Source organism: Periplaneta americana, chromosome 1 (assembly GCF_040183065.1).
Source record: "Periplaneta americana isolate PAMFEO1 chromosome 1, P.americana_PAMFEO1_priV1, whole genome shotgun sequence".
NCBI classification, from domain to species: domain Eukaryota; kingdom Metazoa; phylum Arthropoda; class Insecta; order Blattodea; family Blattidae; genus Periplaneta; species Periplaneta americana.
The window spans coordinates 3477040-3495296 of NC_091117.1; the positions used below are offsets into that span (position 1 = coordinate 3477040).

Here is an 18257-nt window from a genome sequence, read left to right on the forward strand (position 1 = left end):
TCAAAATGATCGCATTTTAATTTTTTAATTCAATTTAAATTAAGTAACATAATAAAAGATTTATCCTTCTATCAAACACGAATGTTCCCTGGATCAAATGTCCTATATTAATTATGTAATTATTTTATATTTATTTCTAACGGGTGCAGCGGAGCGCACGGCTACGGCTAGTAATATAATAGAATGTATACCTAAATGCGTACAAAATGATCTACAATTCGCGCAGGAGAACAACACAACATTGTTTTTTGTTCAAAATTGAGTTGAAAAACTCTCGTCAAGATTTGTGTCGAAGTTTACATTTCCCGGGGAGGGGAGTATAATTTTGAGCGATATGACAACGTAGTCTCTAAGAAATGTGGCTTTGCTACACTTTCATGTTGATCATAATCATAAAGTTTCGTCTGTAACAGAATAATCGAAAGGGATACTTCCAAAAGCATGTGTTTTGCGTTGAAGATTGTCGCCAGTTATCCCTGTTTTCCTACAACGATTTCGCCGTTTTTCATTATTAAATTTAATCCAAAACTCAGACACATTAACAAAGCGAAGCTTCTGCACCGTAACTTGTACGCGAAGGACCATCAGAAATCTCAGCTATGAATACTAGAGATAGACTGTTTGTTTTTACGAACAGTAAGTTAAATGTGGTGTGACACGGGGGAAATGCATTGTTCCACCAGGACAAAGGGTGCGACGTGCAAAACAAGTCACATCTCTGCTGCTAAGATACGGCATCACACACCGAGCCTCAATTTAAAGTGACGATCAGGTAAGTTGTGTAATTCATCTCTACACTCTATGATTGTCGACCCTGTAGCCAAACCGTTCACCGTCCAGAAACTAAATCCAATATCGTTGACTTCAGAAAACAGACTGGAATATGCCTAGCTCTTTCCCTTCACCAAGCACGGAACCTCGGTGAAACAAAAATGGTAGAATTTAAAATGCTTACTGTTAAGCAATATTAGGCACAGCCGATGTAGGTCATGCCATATTATTTGCAGATGACACAAGTATAGTAATTACAGCCAATAACACCAACACTTCCAATCTTCAACAGAGGAAATTCCCTTCAAAATATGTGACTGGTTCTGAGTCAATAAATTAGTATTAAATTGTAACAAAACTAATATAATTCAATTTAAATCCTGTCCAAATTCAACCTCGCAAATTTCTAGCGCAATAATTAAGAATAGATCCCTATTAGAAACAACGACAGCCAAATTTCTTGGCTTAAAAATCGATAATGTGGAAAAATCATATTAAAGAAATTACCCCCAAACTAAATTCAGCTTGTTTTGCTATTAGGTCTATGCAAAAGATAGTAAATATCAATACCTTAAAAACAATATACTTTGCATACTTCCACTCGGTAATGAGTTTTGGAATAATATTCTGGGGAAATTCCACAGATAGTAACAATATATTTCTATTACAAAAAAGAGTAATTAGAATAATAGTAGGTGCCAAATCTAGGGAATCGTGTAGGACTATTTTCAAAAAACTACAAATAATGCCCATGGCTTGTCAGTATATGTTTTCATTAATAATCTTCCTCGTATGTAATCGTGAAAACTTTGTAACTAATTCAACAGTTCATAGAATAAATACACGTCAAAAAAATGACTTTCATACTCCATCGGCAAGTCTATCGTGCTATCAAAAAGGAGTGCGGTATATGGCAGGAAAAATTTTTAATAGCCTCCCTATCGATATAAAAAATCAAACTCAAAACATAAAATTATTTAGGGCCAAATTAAAGAAGTACCTAATTTCTCACGCCTTCTATTCTGTAGGTGAATTCATGACATTCAATAACGCTTCATGAAATTGATACTAAAACTTTGTGTTGTACTAGTAGACTATATTGTAAATCTCGTCTGTATATATTTCATCTAGACTGTGACTATAAATTAAGACTTTATAGTACTATTAAGTTTTTTGACTTGTTCCATATTCTAGCTGTGAAGCAATGTATGAATACCATGGAATGTTAATAAATACAATACTACTGTTATTAATAGTCAGGCCATGAACCAATTTAACTTGCGTGACCACGCCCAATGACGCCATCTCTCCAGGTATGAGGACGACGAAGTTGCGTATAAAGTTAGCCGTACCACACGGCCTCTCTCAGTAATACCTATCTCGGCATAGAGACCAGCAACAGATCTGTGTTACCACTATAAACGCAAGTTCTGCAATATTAAAGCGATAATAGTCACGTGCGATACACTTTGAGTGAACCCAAGATTTTTTTTATTGGGTTATTTTACGACGCTGTATCAACATCTAGGTTATTTAGCGTCTGAATGAAATGAAGGTGATAATGCCGGTGAAATGAGTCCGGAGTCCAGCACCGAAAGTTACCCAGCATTTTGCTCATATTGGGTTGAGGGAAAACCCTGGAAAAAACCTCAACCAGGTAACCTGCCCCGACCGGGATTCGAACCCGGGCCACCTGGTTTCGCTGCCAGACGCGCTGACCGTGAGTGAGCCATAGAGAAAAATTCTTGTGAGCCGGGACTAATTTCGGAATGTTTGCTTCATATGAAGAGAAAATATAAAGCATTCAATCATAATGTTCTGCGAAAAGGACAGATATTTCACTGCAAACCCAGCATTCTCCAGTCTTTTCTATTTTCTGCCTTCCTCTTATATCTTAATGTCGTCTATTATTTGATATCTTCTTCTCCCCCGAACTCTTCTCCCGTCCACCATTCCTTCCAGTGCATCCTTCATAACCAGTTTCTTCTCAGCCAGTTAACAGACAATTCCTTTTCCTCTTCCTGATCAGTTTCAGCATTATTCTTTCTTCACCTATTCCTTCCAACACAGTTTCGTTTCTTATTCTACCTGTCCATTTCATACGCTCCATTCTTCTCCATATCCACATTTCAAATGCTTCTATTCGCTTCTATTCACTTCGTCGCAATGTCCATGTTTCTAATCAGTACAATGCCACACTCCACACAAAGTACTTCACTAGTGTCTTCATTAGTTCTTTTTCCGCACGTCCGAGAAGATGCTCCTTTTTCTATTAAAAGCTTCCTTTGCCATTGCTATCCTCCTTTTGACTTCCTGGCAGCAGCTCATGTTACTGCTTATAGTACACCCCAAGTATTTGAAGCTGTCCACTTGCTCTACTGCCTCATTTAGAATTCGCACGTTTACCTTCTTTATTTTTCTTCCGATAACCATGGTCTTCGTCTTGTTTGTATTAATTTATCTTCACCCCATACTGCTCACAGCTGTCATGCTGCTCCAGTAACATATCCCTTAATATCGCCTCCTCTTCTGCTAACAACGCCATATCGTCAACAAATCTCATGCATTTTATTCTTCGTCGTCCTACTATCATCCCTCGTATGTACTGAAAATTACTATTATTATTATTATTATTATTATTATTATTATTATTATTGAAGGATTGTCTGTTATTCATAGATTTCACTTTGTTCATTAGACTTATTTATTCTAATTCCATTAGCCTAATTCCTGTATAGATGTTTCACACAATTATAGGGATTTTCAAAAATCCGGTGTCACTTTCTTGTTATTTTATTTCGAAATAAAATCCCCTTAATTTTTACTAAAAATGATTAAGGGTCGAATTCATAGTCGCCACTTATAAAATGAGGAAACACTTTAAGTAATGAGCATTTCCTTAGCACTTATTTCAGATTGTATTGCAGAGACGCTACTCATTCATATGCCCTGAGCATTCCCTTGACATCGAAAGAAATATGGCAACATGGCTAGACGTGAGCGCTTTCCTACATTCAATTGTTTTCCAGCGCCTTCAAATGGTTAAATCGGCATTATTGTCATACACGAATACAGAAGTAAATATTATAGAGCTAAAAATTATACAAGAAAGCATTTTACAGAAAAGAAAGAAGTGAGCTAAGATAACTAGTTATGAAATATGGAGATATCGTGGAAAGTAAAAAAAAAATTATAATAATTGTTCTCTCCAAAAGAAGAAATTGACATGGCATAAAACTGCAGTTGAGTTTAATGCAAACTCCGGAAATATTCCTGTAAGTAAATCATTTTAATTTATTTTTCAGTTATTTTTATGCTAAAAAAAGTGAAAATGATATAATTACGCAAATTTTAACAGCTTATTCCTTGGGTAGAATACAAACAAAAATACAAGTAACGCTTTGTTGGGACGTGAATACTTTTCGAAAAAAAAATGTCACTTAAATTTACCTGAAATGCTGCTGCATCATAAAATCTCAAAGCAACCCGTACTTTCAGCAGTGGCGAAATCGGTAAGCCTGATGGTTGTATTGTGAATTGAAATGAGAGACACCAGAATGTTCTTGTCGAAACGCTATCTCCTCTTAAATTGTTGATCATTATACATCTCTAAAGGGTTTTCCATATCTCTGATATATCTTTTGCTTGCCGAAACTCATTTTCATTTTAATTACAGAACTCGATAAATTAAATTAAATCATAATCTATTGTATACCGAATCAGCTGATTACAATGCATCTGAGGAAACACTTGAGTAAGCTGACAAGGTTCACTTCAGTGGGATTTATGAATTGGAAATTATTATAAGCAACTGCTTAAGTGTTTCCTTACGATGAGTGTTGATTATGAATTCGGCCCCTAAATTTCAAGTGCATCAATCCTGGATAAACCGACTTTTAGATACAGGTACTAAATATGAACAAGACCTGCCAAACAGAAGAAATCGGATAGACTGCATGCTAAAAACCACTTCTAAGTGAAGCCAGAAATCTATGTTCTGCAATGTCTATAAAAAAAATTGTAATAATGGGGGGAAAAAAAGTTGTAGGCTATCTTCGTGTTTTAAATAATATTTAACTCGCCATTATTTTATGTGCTACTTCAAGGGCTCCAATGTCCATCAAAACGAGCGTAATAAATAATTAAACTGACATGAGCTGAAAGATCTTCACTGGACCACCCTGTATAAAACTGAAAGCGCAGACCAAGTAAAGGAAATCTGGATGTGTGACAGCTGCTGTCTCGTGGGCGAAGCAGTAGCGGAAGAGACAAATGAGGCTGGACAACTCAAGGCTCCAATTAATGGGTTCAATTACCATCGCTTGAAACTTCAAGATGGCACGAAATATTGTGTTAGTTCTTCCGACAGTCAATTACAGTGTCAGTTTCTTTGCAGTTTCTAAGAGAGCATGTATTCTCTCCACAGAACGTGTCTGACCATTTGGAACATATCACTGTGTGACAGAAATAACATCACTCTAAACAAAATTGATACATTCTCTCAGAAGTCAAAGAAGATATGCAATGTACAGTACAGGAAGCTGTTATTATTTTTTCTTTACTCGCCGCACTGTATTGCAATCGTTCTCACACTATTACTTATTCATTTACAAAGTACAAAGAGAACATACAGTAACGCTACAAAAATTCAGGAGGTTCTCATGGAAACACACTGTTTCGGATCGCTGGTATGCATAACATTCCGAAGGTCTACCCACTAAGTATTCGTCAGCGTTTAAAGGTGTCAAATAGCTATATAAATTCAACCAAATATGCTCCACGGTTCTCAGATTTACTGTCTCAGTCACCACATTCTTTATACAGGGTGATTCATGACGAATAGTAAATATTTTAGTGGGTGATATTACGGACTATTGAAACCGGTAATAGATCATGAGAAGAGATTCTAAAATCGAAATAGGTTTTTCTCTAATATTCACTGTTTTAGAGAAAATCGTTATGTTTCTATAAAGCATTTGGCAACATCACCGCTACTGCAATAACTCTACCATGTGCGGCCTACACCCCTTACTTCCCCTTCCGTTCCTATAATTTCCCTTTCAACCCCTTTTCTTTCCTTCTTTCTCCTCGCTCTTGTCCTGTCCTTTCTTGTCTAGTTCCCTTTTTTTCATCACTGTCTCTTTTTCTTTCATTCTCTTGTCTCTAGTTTTGTTGCTATTTCTCCTTATTCTTTTCATTTTCATCTTCTTCTCTTGAGCCCTTTCTTCGTTTTCTTTCTCATCCTCTGTTTTATATAAGCTACCTTTTCCCTACCTTGTTTCCTTTCTCTTATTTGTATTCTCTCTTCTACCCTCTTTTCTTGTATCTCCACTTCTCTTTTCTTGTATTCTCTCTTCTACCCTCTTTTCTTGTATCTCCACTTCGCTTTTCTTGTATTCTCTCTTCTACCCTCTTTTCTTGTATCTCCACTTCGCTTTTCTTGTATTCTCTCTTCTACCCTCTTTTCTCGTATCTCCACTTCGCTTTTCTTGTATTCTCTCTTCTACCCTCTTTTCTCGTATCTCCACTTCGCTTTTCTTGTATTCTCTCTTCTACCCTCTTTTCTTGTATCTCCACTTCGCTTTTCTTGTATTCTCTCTTCTACCCTCTTTTCTCGTATCTCCACTTCGCTTTTCTTGTATTCTCTCTTCTACCCTCTTTTCTTGTATCTCCACTTCGCTTTTCTTGTATTCTCTCTTCTACCCTCTTTTCTTGTATCTCCACTTCGCTTTTCTTGTATTCTCTCTTCCCTTCTTTTTCTTTGTATCTTCTCTTCTCCTCCCTTGTATCTTATTTTCTCTTCGCTTCTATCTTCTCTTTCTTTCTACTTTCTTGTATCTTCTCTTCTCCTTCATCAACCAACAAGTATTTTTAACTGTTAATTAACATTAAATGAATCTGGTCTGTGATAAATTCCACCTCACTCCGCTGTACACAATACTATCTTCATCAAACACAACTTGTTTGTTTCATCGCCGGTCTTTGAACTGAATCCTTAACACGTGTCCAATACAAACACTCATTCGGGAAGGTAGCACACTCCACTCACTCGTGGCTAGCAAGAATTATTATATAAAAACGCTCATTTTTTAACAAATCATGCTCTTTTAATCAGTTATTTAACGACGCTGTATCAACTAACTACGCGCTAATCTAACGTCGGACTGGTGATATCAAAAAGAAATCTGTCGGGTTGAATTGAAGAATTCGCTCCGAGCTACGCTGGGGACTTTAACTTTTAGCACAGTTTAATATATACAATTGCGAAGCTCAATACTTACTAAATATGCAAACATAGACAGTTGAAATATGCATCCATAGATAGTTGCTAGCCACCAGGATCGCTACTATCGCCTCATCACAGACTCTTTCCTTAGCAGACGATAAAATGTATTGTACTTTCCATATCGTGTTCTTTTGAAAAATTAACACCTTCCTTCCACTATTAAAATACGAAATACATAAGGTTTATATATTACTTTAATAAAGTATATATCATATTTTATAAACTCACCTTCCTGGATCTTTCGGAAGAAGGATAACTCTGACCTCTTTTTCTTACAATTTATAGTGCTACAAACGAAACCTTGTCCCATATTATTACTCAAATTATTGTATTTTAGCCATTTACAGTTATTACAACCGATAATGAACATTTCACAGTTTACACAACTTTTCACAACAATGCGAAATACGGCACAGTCAATGCCTTTTCGATCTAGACCAGGCCGTAATGTATGTTCGGGTTTTCTATTTCAGTGTATGGAGCTCAGTGAAATATTATATTATAACTTTATTGCTTATCATTGCTAAGCTTTATTTAGTGTAATGTGTCCATAAGTTCCCTTTACTTCTTGTTGCATAATATGTTGCAGAAATAATTACAAAACTGTGTTATTTTAATGTGAAGAGAATTTTACATGTTAACATAATCTTTTCGCATCAACATTTTAAGTTTAGAATGGAAGCTATTTTGAGGTTTAATAAAAAAGAATTTATATTGTGATTTAATATAGCACATCTACCTCCCTTAATAAAGACAGAAAATTTACCATACCACTCCTATGAAATTAGTGTACATACGATTGTTACTTCGTCTCTTAGGTAGTAGATAAATACAATAATTCAGTACTCAATTGTAGTATTAAAATACAGACAAATTGAATGTGACGGGTGTCATACATGACATTATGCTTAATTATAATGTATAATTGCGAATTTAGGAATATAAGATATAGTAAACATAACCTATAATATTTGCATATGAATGGCAGGGCATTGGAGACCACTAAAATTAGACAGAAAGGGCAACTGGTACAGTAAACATAACCTGTAATTTCAACATATCTAAATATCCGTGCGGTGCAACTGAAAATTATTGAATCGTTCATAAATGAATGTACAAGAATTTCGCAATATTTAATTGAAATAAAGGCAGGTATTACACATACGAACAACGTAATTTTCACACCAAAAATAATATTTCGTGATCAGGTTAAGCGAGTCACATGGTCTGCCTTACGGCCTGTATTAGATCACGATGGCAGTGACACAGTCTATTATTCCTAGTACTCACAGCGCTCCATGCGGCTAGCAACTATCGCGAGAACTGCAAAAAATCATCCCAAGCTTCGCAACTGTATATACTAAACTGTGCTTTTAGTTACTATGACCTATGCTTACTAGAAAATGGTACATAGATTACGAAGTATACCGAAGTACATAGGGCCTATGATATTTCTGTGCAGAAATTCTGCGTCATCATAATATGATGAAAGATGGAGTGAAACGGACAAAAATTCGCTCCGGCACCGGGATTTGAACCCGGGTTTTCAGCTCTACGTGCCGACGCTCTATCCACTAAGCCACACCGGATTCCTACCCCGATGTCGGATTGAATCCTCTCAGTTTAAGTTCCACCTCTTGGGTTCCCTCTAGTGGCCTACCCTCATGCATGGGAATCCGGTGTGGTTTAGTGGATAGAGCGTCAGCATGTAGAGCTGAAAACCCGGGTTCAAATCCCGGTGACGGAGAGAATTTTTCTCCGTTCCACTCATCTTTCGCCATAAGATGATGCAGAATTTCTGCACGAAAATATCATATGTACTTCGGTACATCATAATAATATACGATATGCGAAAAATAATCAATTCGTGATTTAAGACGGCGCTTATTCCGTCGGATCCCGGCCACTTAGTCACTCATAACGAGTGCACCTCTGCACATGTGTGTGGACATTGTGCCACTGTCATACATCTATGGCGCAGTGCATTACGGCAGGCTACGTACTATGTTATATTAATAATTTATTAAGTTTTCTAACTGAACATTCCTGTTTGATAACTAACCACTAACGATGTCGATTCCAATATTCTCATGAGTTCGTCTCCCCTCACCTTCACGGCGTCCACACCTGTGGAGTTACGGTCAGCGCGTCTGGCCGCGAAACCAGGTGTCCCGGGTTCGAATCCCGGTCGGGTCAAGTTACCTGGTTAAGATTTTTTTCCGGGGTTTTCTCTCAACCCAACACAAGCAAATGCTGGGTAACTTTCGGTGCTGGACCCCAGATTCATTTCACCGGCATTGTCAATTTCATATCATTCAGACGCTAAATAACCTAGATGTTGATACAGCGTCGTAAAAAAATAATAACCCAACCCTTCACGTCTGTTGGATGTCCTAACGCTTAGTTTATTTTTTATCATTCCTTCAAGTGCCATCTTTTTTTTGTGTACATGTCAAGAGAAAGGGCGATGAGGGAAAGAGAGTAAGAACATCACGTGAAAGCTGCAAGGTTGGTGGATCGCCGTCCTCCGAAATTCGCTGTTCTGTAGTCTGTCGTTGACAAACGACAATAAACGCACGCAGTGACTCGGCTAAGAATAAGTGCAGTGTATTACGTTTTGTTGTGTCATGCAATGGTTGCATATCCAGTGTGTGAACATGTACACATTTTGAAAACGTATGTAGGGGAAAATAAATCGTGTGGCAGAACAAGGGAAAAGTCCCTGGCTGCCCAGTTCCATGTAGAAAAATAATACATTAAATTTAGTGAATAGGTTTAATGAAACAGGTTCTGTGAATAATGTAAGATGAGTTATGTATCACACAATATGGGGAACACTCCAGCAGCTACTGTGTGGAGGGTGAGTAGTAAGTTTTAATCTGGCTAAGGGCCGTGAGTTCGCGGATGCAAGGAGCGGCGGAAGTGGGAGGAACCTGTCCCTGGACGGCCGACAGAAACACCGGAAACGTTCGCTAGGACTCTCCGTATTTATCTCTCAATGAAATTACGTGTTACAGACACGGTTCAATCTTCGCAAAACAAGAAAATGGTACTCAGCAAGCGAAAGGTTGTGATACGCTAAACAAACTTCCAAGACTTTCGAGAAGAAACTCGTTGCCAACTAATAGCAGTTTATTCAGAAAATCTTAGAAGTAGGCTGTCTCTTCAATATCTCAATAGTCACATGTTCTACTAAAGATGTGTCATTTGACCTTCTTCAGTTTATTTTCTTTGAGCAAACCCGTGGTTCTTGGATAGCCTATTTCATTTTGTATCGTACAAAATTCCTATCCTCTCCCGCTGTAGATCAAGTTCTATCGTATCTGGCGAATGAGCATTCTCGACAAAGGTGTGCAGAGTTAGGTATTTCCACGTGTCATGTTGACCACTTTATCTGATTTATTAGTCTATATGCTACTAATGTAGGTTATGTCTCTTCACAAGAAGAGCGGAAGAAACAGGTATAATCTTTGAATATCCCTGTCTCGAGCTTTCAAAAACATGCACAAAAATAGAATTATGATTGCATTCTAATGGGTCCTATGTGTTCTAAAGCATGCAGGCCATGCATTTAAATACAGCACTATTGCCAAACAAAATAGAATTAAGATTTAAAACATAACTTCACAGATCTTCAAAATCGCACCAAGTACGAATTGTAATTTTATCTCAAAATATAGAATGTAAATAAATATATCGACAGGTATATTTATTTAAGACTTTTGGATAGAGAGCAAACGTAAGAAGTGGATTTAACCTTCAATGTCAATAGGCTAAAAACCGTTTAAAACTCATTAGCGATCTATGTCGGGGCCTATGAATTTAAAATAGCAATATACTAATATTCTCTATAGCCGGCATATTATAATACTCAACATGGATTTCTTAAAAATCCAAGGCAACGAGAGTATTTTACAACTAACAATAAGCGCATGAAAAAAAAATACAATTCCCGGCATAATAACGAAGCTCGTATTACAGATCCTAGACCCCAATAACAGGTGTAGACATTGCAGCCAGAGCAGCTGAGCATCGATTGTCAACAATGTCCCCGTTCCACCGGGAGCGCTGGCGGAGATTAACCTCGTTACACTTCAGAAGGGTAAATCTGGCAATTAGCGTAAGAAATCGTTACCACTACGCACAGGACAATGTTAAAAGAAGTAATCCCGATAGCGTCATGTTGTTAATGACAATCTACAAGACAATATTATTGCATCTTCCAAGTACGGCCAGCACTTAATTTCACTATGTTATTCACATATTATGTATATTTACAATAAAATAACCCAAGATATCGTAACAATTAAAACGTCAGATAAGTTTAAAAAAAAAATCATATACAAAAATTTACACGAGAACTCAGTCTGAAGAATAAATGATTCACACATCACATACATTGAATTAAATGATTCCGTCTTTCACCACAATAAAATTTGCATATAATATAAAACGTTTCATTATTAAAACACAAATTGTCGGCTGTCAAAATTGTCATTTTCACGCATATAACAATTAGACTAGCAACCAGTTATGAATCTACTGCAATCATAATGTGTTACGCAAAATTATAAATATCTTAGTCAATTATAATGAACAGCAGTTCAATTTATCCTACCTTAAACACCATATATCCCATTTAATTGAAATAAGCGGTTGAACATGGACACTTCATGCACACTCCCAAGTCTTCGAATCTTTCCAGTTTCTGCTGTAGTTTGGAAAACTACCGATAGATGGTACTTAAAATAACAATTGCCGATCAATGTGCGTGAGGCCAGGGAGGACAAAAGAACGGAGAGGAAACTGGAGCGAACATTCATTGCAATCAGTACCATCGCAATGGTTATAGAAATTAATATTCGTTAAACATATTGTCTCCTGAAACAATTAATTAGCATTTCAACCTATGATTAAAAAAAAAGAAGCCGACATTACCGTATATTTCAATAAAATAAACTATTTCGCTATTTTAAAGAAAAAAACGTTTCTATTCCCGGTATATGGGTACCGAAAAATGAGATTTAATTAATTATCATTATTATTATTTTTTTTTTTTGTGGCTTTCCGTGTCATAGTCAATCAGTGTATAATCATTTTCTTAACTATAAGGTTAATTGTATTTTTATCTAACACTTGACTAAAAAAAATAATACAAAATACTCGTTGCCTTTGCACTAACTTTGTTGGCATTTTATGTAGACCTATTATGTCCAAAATAATGTTGATTTACCACCAGTGTAACTCAAACTATAGTTAGAGGATCTGTAGCTGCGCTTGGGCGTGGGTTAGATTCCTGCTTGGTTTTTTTTTTTTTTTTTTTTTTTTTTTTTCAGAGGTTTTTCCCAATTGTAAGATGAATGTCAAGTAATTCATGAAGAATCCTCGACCTCATCTCGTCAAATACCATCACGCTATAATCTATTCCGTCGACGCATAATAAATTAGTACCGGTAGTTGATACAGCGACATAAATAACAAACTAGTCTACCACTGGAATAATGGTTAGCATATCTGGCTATGAAACGAGCGGGTCCAGGTTCGAATCCTGATTGGGTTTTTCCCTCAACCAATTGAAGCAGAATTGCTGGTTAACTTTCGGCGTTGGACCTCGCACTCATTTCACCATCATTAATTCACGTATCATTATCATTATCCATAACATAGCCCAGATTCGATTCACAGTGCAGCGTGCTGTACTTGTATAAGAGTGTGGCCGTTCGGCTACCGAGTCATTCACAGAATAGGACTGGTAAGCATAATAAACCTCAGGCTGCAGTGCAAGTTTTCGGGTCCCTCCTCCATACAAGAAAAACAAATTAAAATTACAGACTAAAAATTGGCACTTGCTCAAATAGTGACGGTTTTCTTTCAGACAATTTTTTATAAAACATACCTGTTTACTTAATTTTGCACAAATTAACATAAAATTAGCAATACATGTACATATGTCAAATTGAAGGCAGTACCAGAATTGCTCCCAAGAAATATCCTTTACAGATAAATAGAACTATGAACATTAGATATTATGGAATGGACCACAAATTTAATATTAAATATAAATTTATCACAAGCCTAAATTATATCACATAGCTTAATTTGCAAAGTATTACATAATTCGCAATTATTGTATTAAATATGACCCTGTATACACAGAGACACTCACAATTTATTTTATTTAAATTACGGTATATCTTCTAACTTAAACCAAAATCCAGGGCTGCTGGCCCTACAGCATGATTGTGCAGAATGATAGGACAAAGGAGCCAAGCAATTGGGGCCACTGAAGAGCTATTCATAAAGAAATAAATTCTTTGTTTGGTGGATCTTACATTTTCGTGTTTGTTGCCACCTCTGTTTTGCCCTGTATTGTGTAACATTGTCATCAGCCACACGGCTTGGAAAACAACTCATAAGTTGACTTTTCTTGGTTACAAACACACGTACTTTCTAAGCTAGTGTAAATCCTTAACATCAGGAAGATCATATTTTGTGCTCAAAAGGAACACTATCAATTTTTTTAGCTAAAAATAGGGTAAGTCGCATACGATAGAAAGCTCTCTGATCTTCTGACAACAATGTCCTGACTTCTAGGGTATAATCGCCGTGCTCTCATACATAACATTCGGCAGGTCTTTGAAATTTAATTGTATTATTGTTTTCAATTTCCTATGTCGCCGCTCCAATCACTCGCCTCAATTTCAATATTGCAACCAATAAGCTGCTTCCATTATTAAATGACACCTACTTGTCTAATCCACGTGGACTAAAACCGAGGTTGCAATGTCTTGTGCTGAGGACGAACATTAAGGTATGTGATTAAAAATTATTATTAAAGAGTTATTATTAAGAGTTAAGAATGTCAACGTACTCGTATATGAAATAATAATAATTATTATTATTTATTTGTCTAATGCCTAGTACATGATATTTACTATCATTGACTGAGGGAAAAACAAGAAAGTGGTCAACAAAACTACGGATTAAGTAATTAAAAACATTCGGGCTCTGGCTTCCCAGTAGCGGTCGACTTCCTTGGAGGATTTCAGAGCGGGGCGTTTTGCAAGATGTTGTCTGTCCATGTCTTCCTGTTGATGGCACAAAATGCAGAATGCCAAGACGATTGAGGTGCTTACCCAGGATGCCATGTTCAGTGTTAAGGCGAAAACTTACAACTGCCAGTCTTCTGGGTTCAGGAGGTATATCCCTCAGTAATTTCCTACATTGTTGCGAAATGCCTATGATGGAGAAATTGAAGCTATACATGTTGCCTTAAATCAACTTTTATTCCATATGGATAAATTCACAAACGCCGTCATCCTCTCGGACTCAAAAGCAGCCATTTTGTCCATAAATAAAACTGACCACCCCTACACAGAACAAATCAATAATTGTCAAAAAAATACTTGCAACTTTAAAATAACGTGGCAAAACAGTTGTGTTACAGTGGATCCCAGGACATTGTAATCTACATGGGAATGAACAGGCTGACACATTAGCTAAGAAGGGTGCCAATCTCAAAATAAACACACGGAAACCTTTGTCATTTAGCTCATTAAAACAATAATAATAATAATAATAATAATAATAATAATAATAGCCATTTAACAACATAACAAACTAGTGCTTATTCTTATCGAGGAAGTAGATGTGACAACGTGACGCTTAGAGTGAAACCTACAGAGCAACAATCGGTCGGCAAAATTATTTTTTTAAAGCACACCGCACGTTATTGTATGATGCCGACATGTTAAACATGAGTCCGCGGCGATAATATCATACATACTCTTTACATAAAACATACAATACTACTGCAAAAACTCTCTTGTTTCCATATAAAAGCATTATTTAAAGAAACACATTTCATCTCCATTTTCTGCAAAATCTATAAATAAAATCAAGAGAACAATGAAAAGTGGCTAAGAAATACGTAAAGGCCCGCCATACATACCTGTTGTTCCCGACCATTCACGTTCTCTTCAGTCATTTCTTGAATTCTTGCTTACTTTTTGGTAAAATGGTACCAGCATCAACTGACGCCATTTTAACGATAATCCTAAAACACTGAGCAGCTAACTGAAGTAAAAATAAGTTGGTAATGATGTTATTACGAATAATTCTTGTCCCTTTGTGATTTATCTCTATTTAGTTAAAGGATGGTTTTACTGGCACAATGTAATAGTATTGCTTGTTTTTTCATTCTTGTATATTCCAGTCTGTCAGATCAAATCTAAGCAGGTACTAGCTGATAACTACATGACCTGTTCTTGCTCAAGCTGAAAAGTTTGTACTTGTCTGTTTAGATTCATTTCACAATTGGAAATCGTCTAGTTCCTTTTGATATTTGCAAAGCTAATGTTGGTTTAGAGTTTTATTCCAGATATTAGTTCTTTCATGATACTGACACCTATTGACAGCGGTTGGTTATGAAGTAACGTAACTCCTATTTTTGCTGTTTTATTTCCGACCTCACTGTTTACCAGTTTGCAATGTCCTGGGATGTATTGAACTATTAATTCCACAATTTGGGACATCTGGCCGACATCTATGGCTGGACACTAGGATCCAGAATACAAAACAGAGGTTAAATTAAAAATAAAATACAATATGGTTTGTGGAGAGAATACGGAACAATGATAGATTTTAAAATAAAGTACTAGTACAATTTCATTTCAGACAAACATGAGATGAAACTACAATGAAGAGTAATGAAATGAAGTCAAAAAAAAAAATCTTAATTTTGTTAGCATTGTGTTTTTCTGGGTATAGCACATAGATGGATTTAACATTGACATAAGAAACCTATGTATAAAAACAATGAAGAAATAACTTAAATGAGTGGGCCATGTTTAGAAATTAGCAGGCCTTGACAATTTGTAAAACAAGAGAACATCAAGCTTTGACAATTTCTAATTTCTGACCCACTGATTAAGTTAATTCTTTATTGTTTTTGTACGTAGGTTTCTTATGAGAATGTTAAATCCCTATTTATTTAAAAACGATTTTAAAATCTTGTCTGTTCTGTAATAATAAATTGAAGGCTTGTTATTTTTCATCAATTACAAACATGTCTTACGTCAGATATGATGCATTTTTTTTTAAATCTGTGATAACACAACATTCAAAAGTGACCATTATCTCTGATTTCAGCTAAAATAAAATTTACTTTGCAATTAAAATGCATAAAATATCTTGAGAACACATTTCTCTTCTGACATTTTTCATCTGTTCACACATCAGAAAGGCATGATTTCCAGGATTAGATGTGCTGGGTAAGTATAGCACCATTCCTACAACTTTAAGAACATCATACTTAATTTATGTTATCAAATTAAAAAAAAAACCTTTCACAGATGAAGAACTTCTGATTCATATTATCATCCACGAAATACTGGTGCCATTTTGTGTATTTCTTTGTAGTCAGTCATGTGACAGATAACTCGCAAGTAATATTTTAAGCTTTTATTTATCCTTTGCTACACTTTCATACTGTTAATTGTGATGAGGCAGGATAGGGAATGGATTCCAAATTGTAACTTACCACTTATATCTAAAATATCATAGCACACAACAAAGCATTCTGTTATATATATTTTTCCTTTCATTTTTACTAACTTATCAGAGGGAGAAATTACATCGTTTTAAATAAATAAAATATCATGTAGGTTGATCAGCAAGAAAAAAGGTTACAAGCTCTATAAATCAAACTAGTTATTTCATTGACAGTAGCAAGCTCAGTGTGATGTGATTAGAATCCTGTGTGTGGCAATTCAACATTATCTGCTCGAAAAACTTTTCTCTCATGGAAGTGCATGAAGTTGTATGCTTTCATAGCAAAGAAAGTGTCATCAGCTGATATCAACTGTATTACTTTCTTATCTGTAAGAATGTTCTACCAGAGTTGGTTAGTTGATGTTAAAACTGAGCATTTAATACTGAAGTTATTTGCTCTCTCAAGTATCTCAGATCAGAATAACGGACAGAAGCCTAGAAGAATCACTCTCCAAGTAAATATTCTCAATCGTTGTTCAATAAACTAAAGTAAAACTTCTTTTATATGTTTCTCATTTATATATTTTTTCTGAAGTCTCTGCAAAATTCCTATACTTTACATGTTAATTTATTCCGGTTATACGTTTTTTACACATACGATCACACTTTAAACCCGAAGAGATACGAAACGCTAAAGTCAATTCTGCACGAAATTAGGTTTGTCGTGAAAATGTAAGAACGCAAAAATACTGCACATATTCCTTGTTAATATGCGACCCACTTTGAAATTCGAAGCTACCCATGCTTGACTTCAACAATTTTATGTCCTTTAATGATGCTGAGAATTAGATCAACAAAGAAAATTACAAAATTTTAATCAAATATGTGGAACGATTAAAAGAACCCTATTAAACAAAACAAGGAAAGAAACCATTTTGAAGTTTTACAAAGTCTTGGCAGTCCCATCTCTCTTGTATGGCTCAGAATTCTGGACCCTAACAGAAAGCCAAAAACACAAAATAGAAGTATCAGAAATGAGATTTTTGAGGTCAGTAGCTGGATACAGAAGAACAGACAGACAATGTAATGAAACGATAAGAGACGAACTGAATATATTCAACTTAAATAATAAAATAAAAGAATACCAAGAAAAATATTATGAACACGTACAAAGAATGCCAGAATACCGTATTCCTAAGAAGATTCTAGAGTACAAACCTAAAGGCAAGAGAGACAGAGGAAGGCCTACGAAGAGATGGAGAGATCAATTTCTTTGAGAGGACGGAACAGGTCGAAAGGCCTAATCCCTGTTGATGACGATGATAATGATGTTGTTATTGGTTACCAGACATAAAGTCCAGGATTATAATGTCCATTGAATAATGTCCATGTTAAATCGTCCAGAGTCAAAACGTCCATAGTTCTATAATGTCCACTTCACTCTGATGTCCAGAGACATAATGTTCATAGCTCTATAATGTACACTATATCCATTGTTCATGGTAGTTATAGTAACCTATGTAAACATTTTCAAATGCAGAACTAATTAGAACTGAATTTTTTAAAGGGGGAACGAAATCCTCAGTTAGTGCCGTCACAGAAGGGTAAGCCGCTTCTTTCTTTTCGTGGATACCTGTACCAACATCATGGCTTTAATAGAGATAGGACAAAAATATATTGGCGATACAGGAACATGAACCTCCCAAGC

The 18257-nt window shown here is 35.9% G+C and overlaps 1 protein-coding gene across 1 annotated transcript in view; it reads right to left on the reverse strand.

Moving 5' to 3' along the window:
* LOC138699422 (uncharacterized) overlaps positions 1-11758 on the reverse strand; it is a 100954-nt gene extending 89196 nt beyond the window's left edge. Inside the window, exon 1 of the mRNA XM_069825324.1 lies at positions 11676-11758. The gene's annotated coding sequence lies outside the window, so the exon portion shown is untranslated. The remainder of the gene's footprint in view (positions 1-11675) is intronic.
* Positions 11759-18257: the final 6499 nt, after the last annotated feature.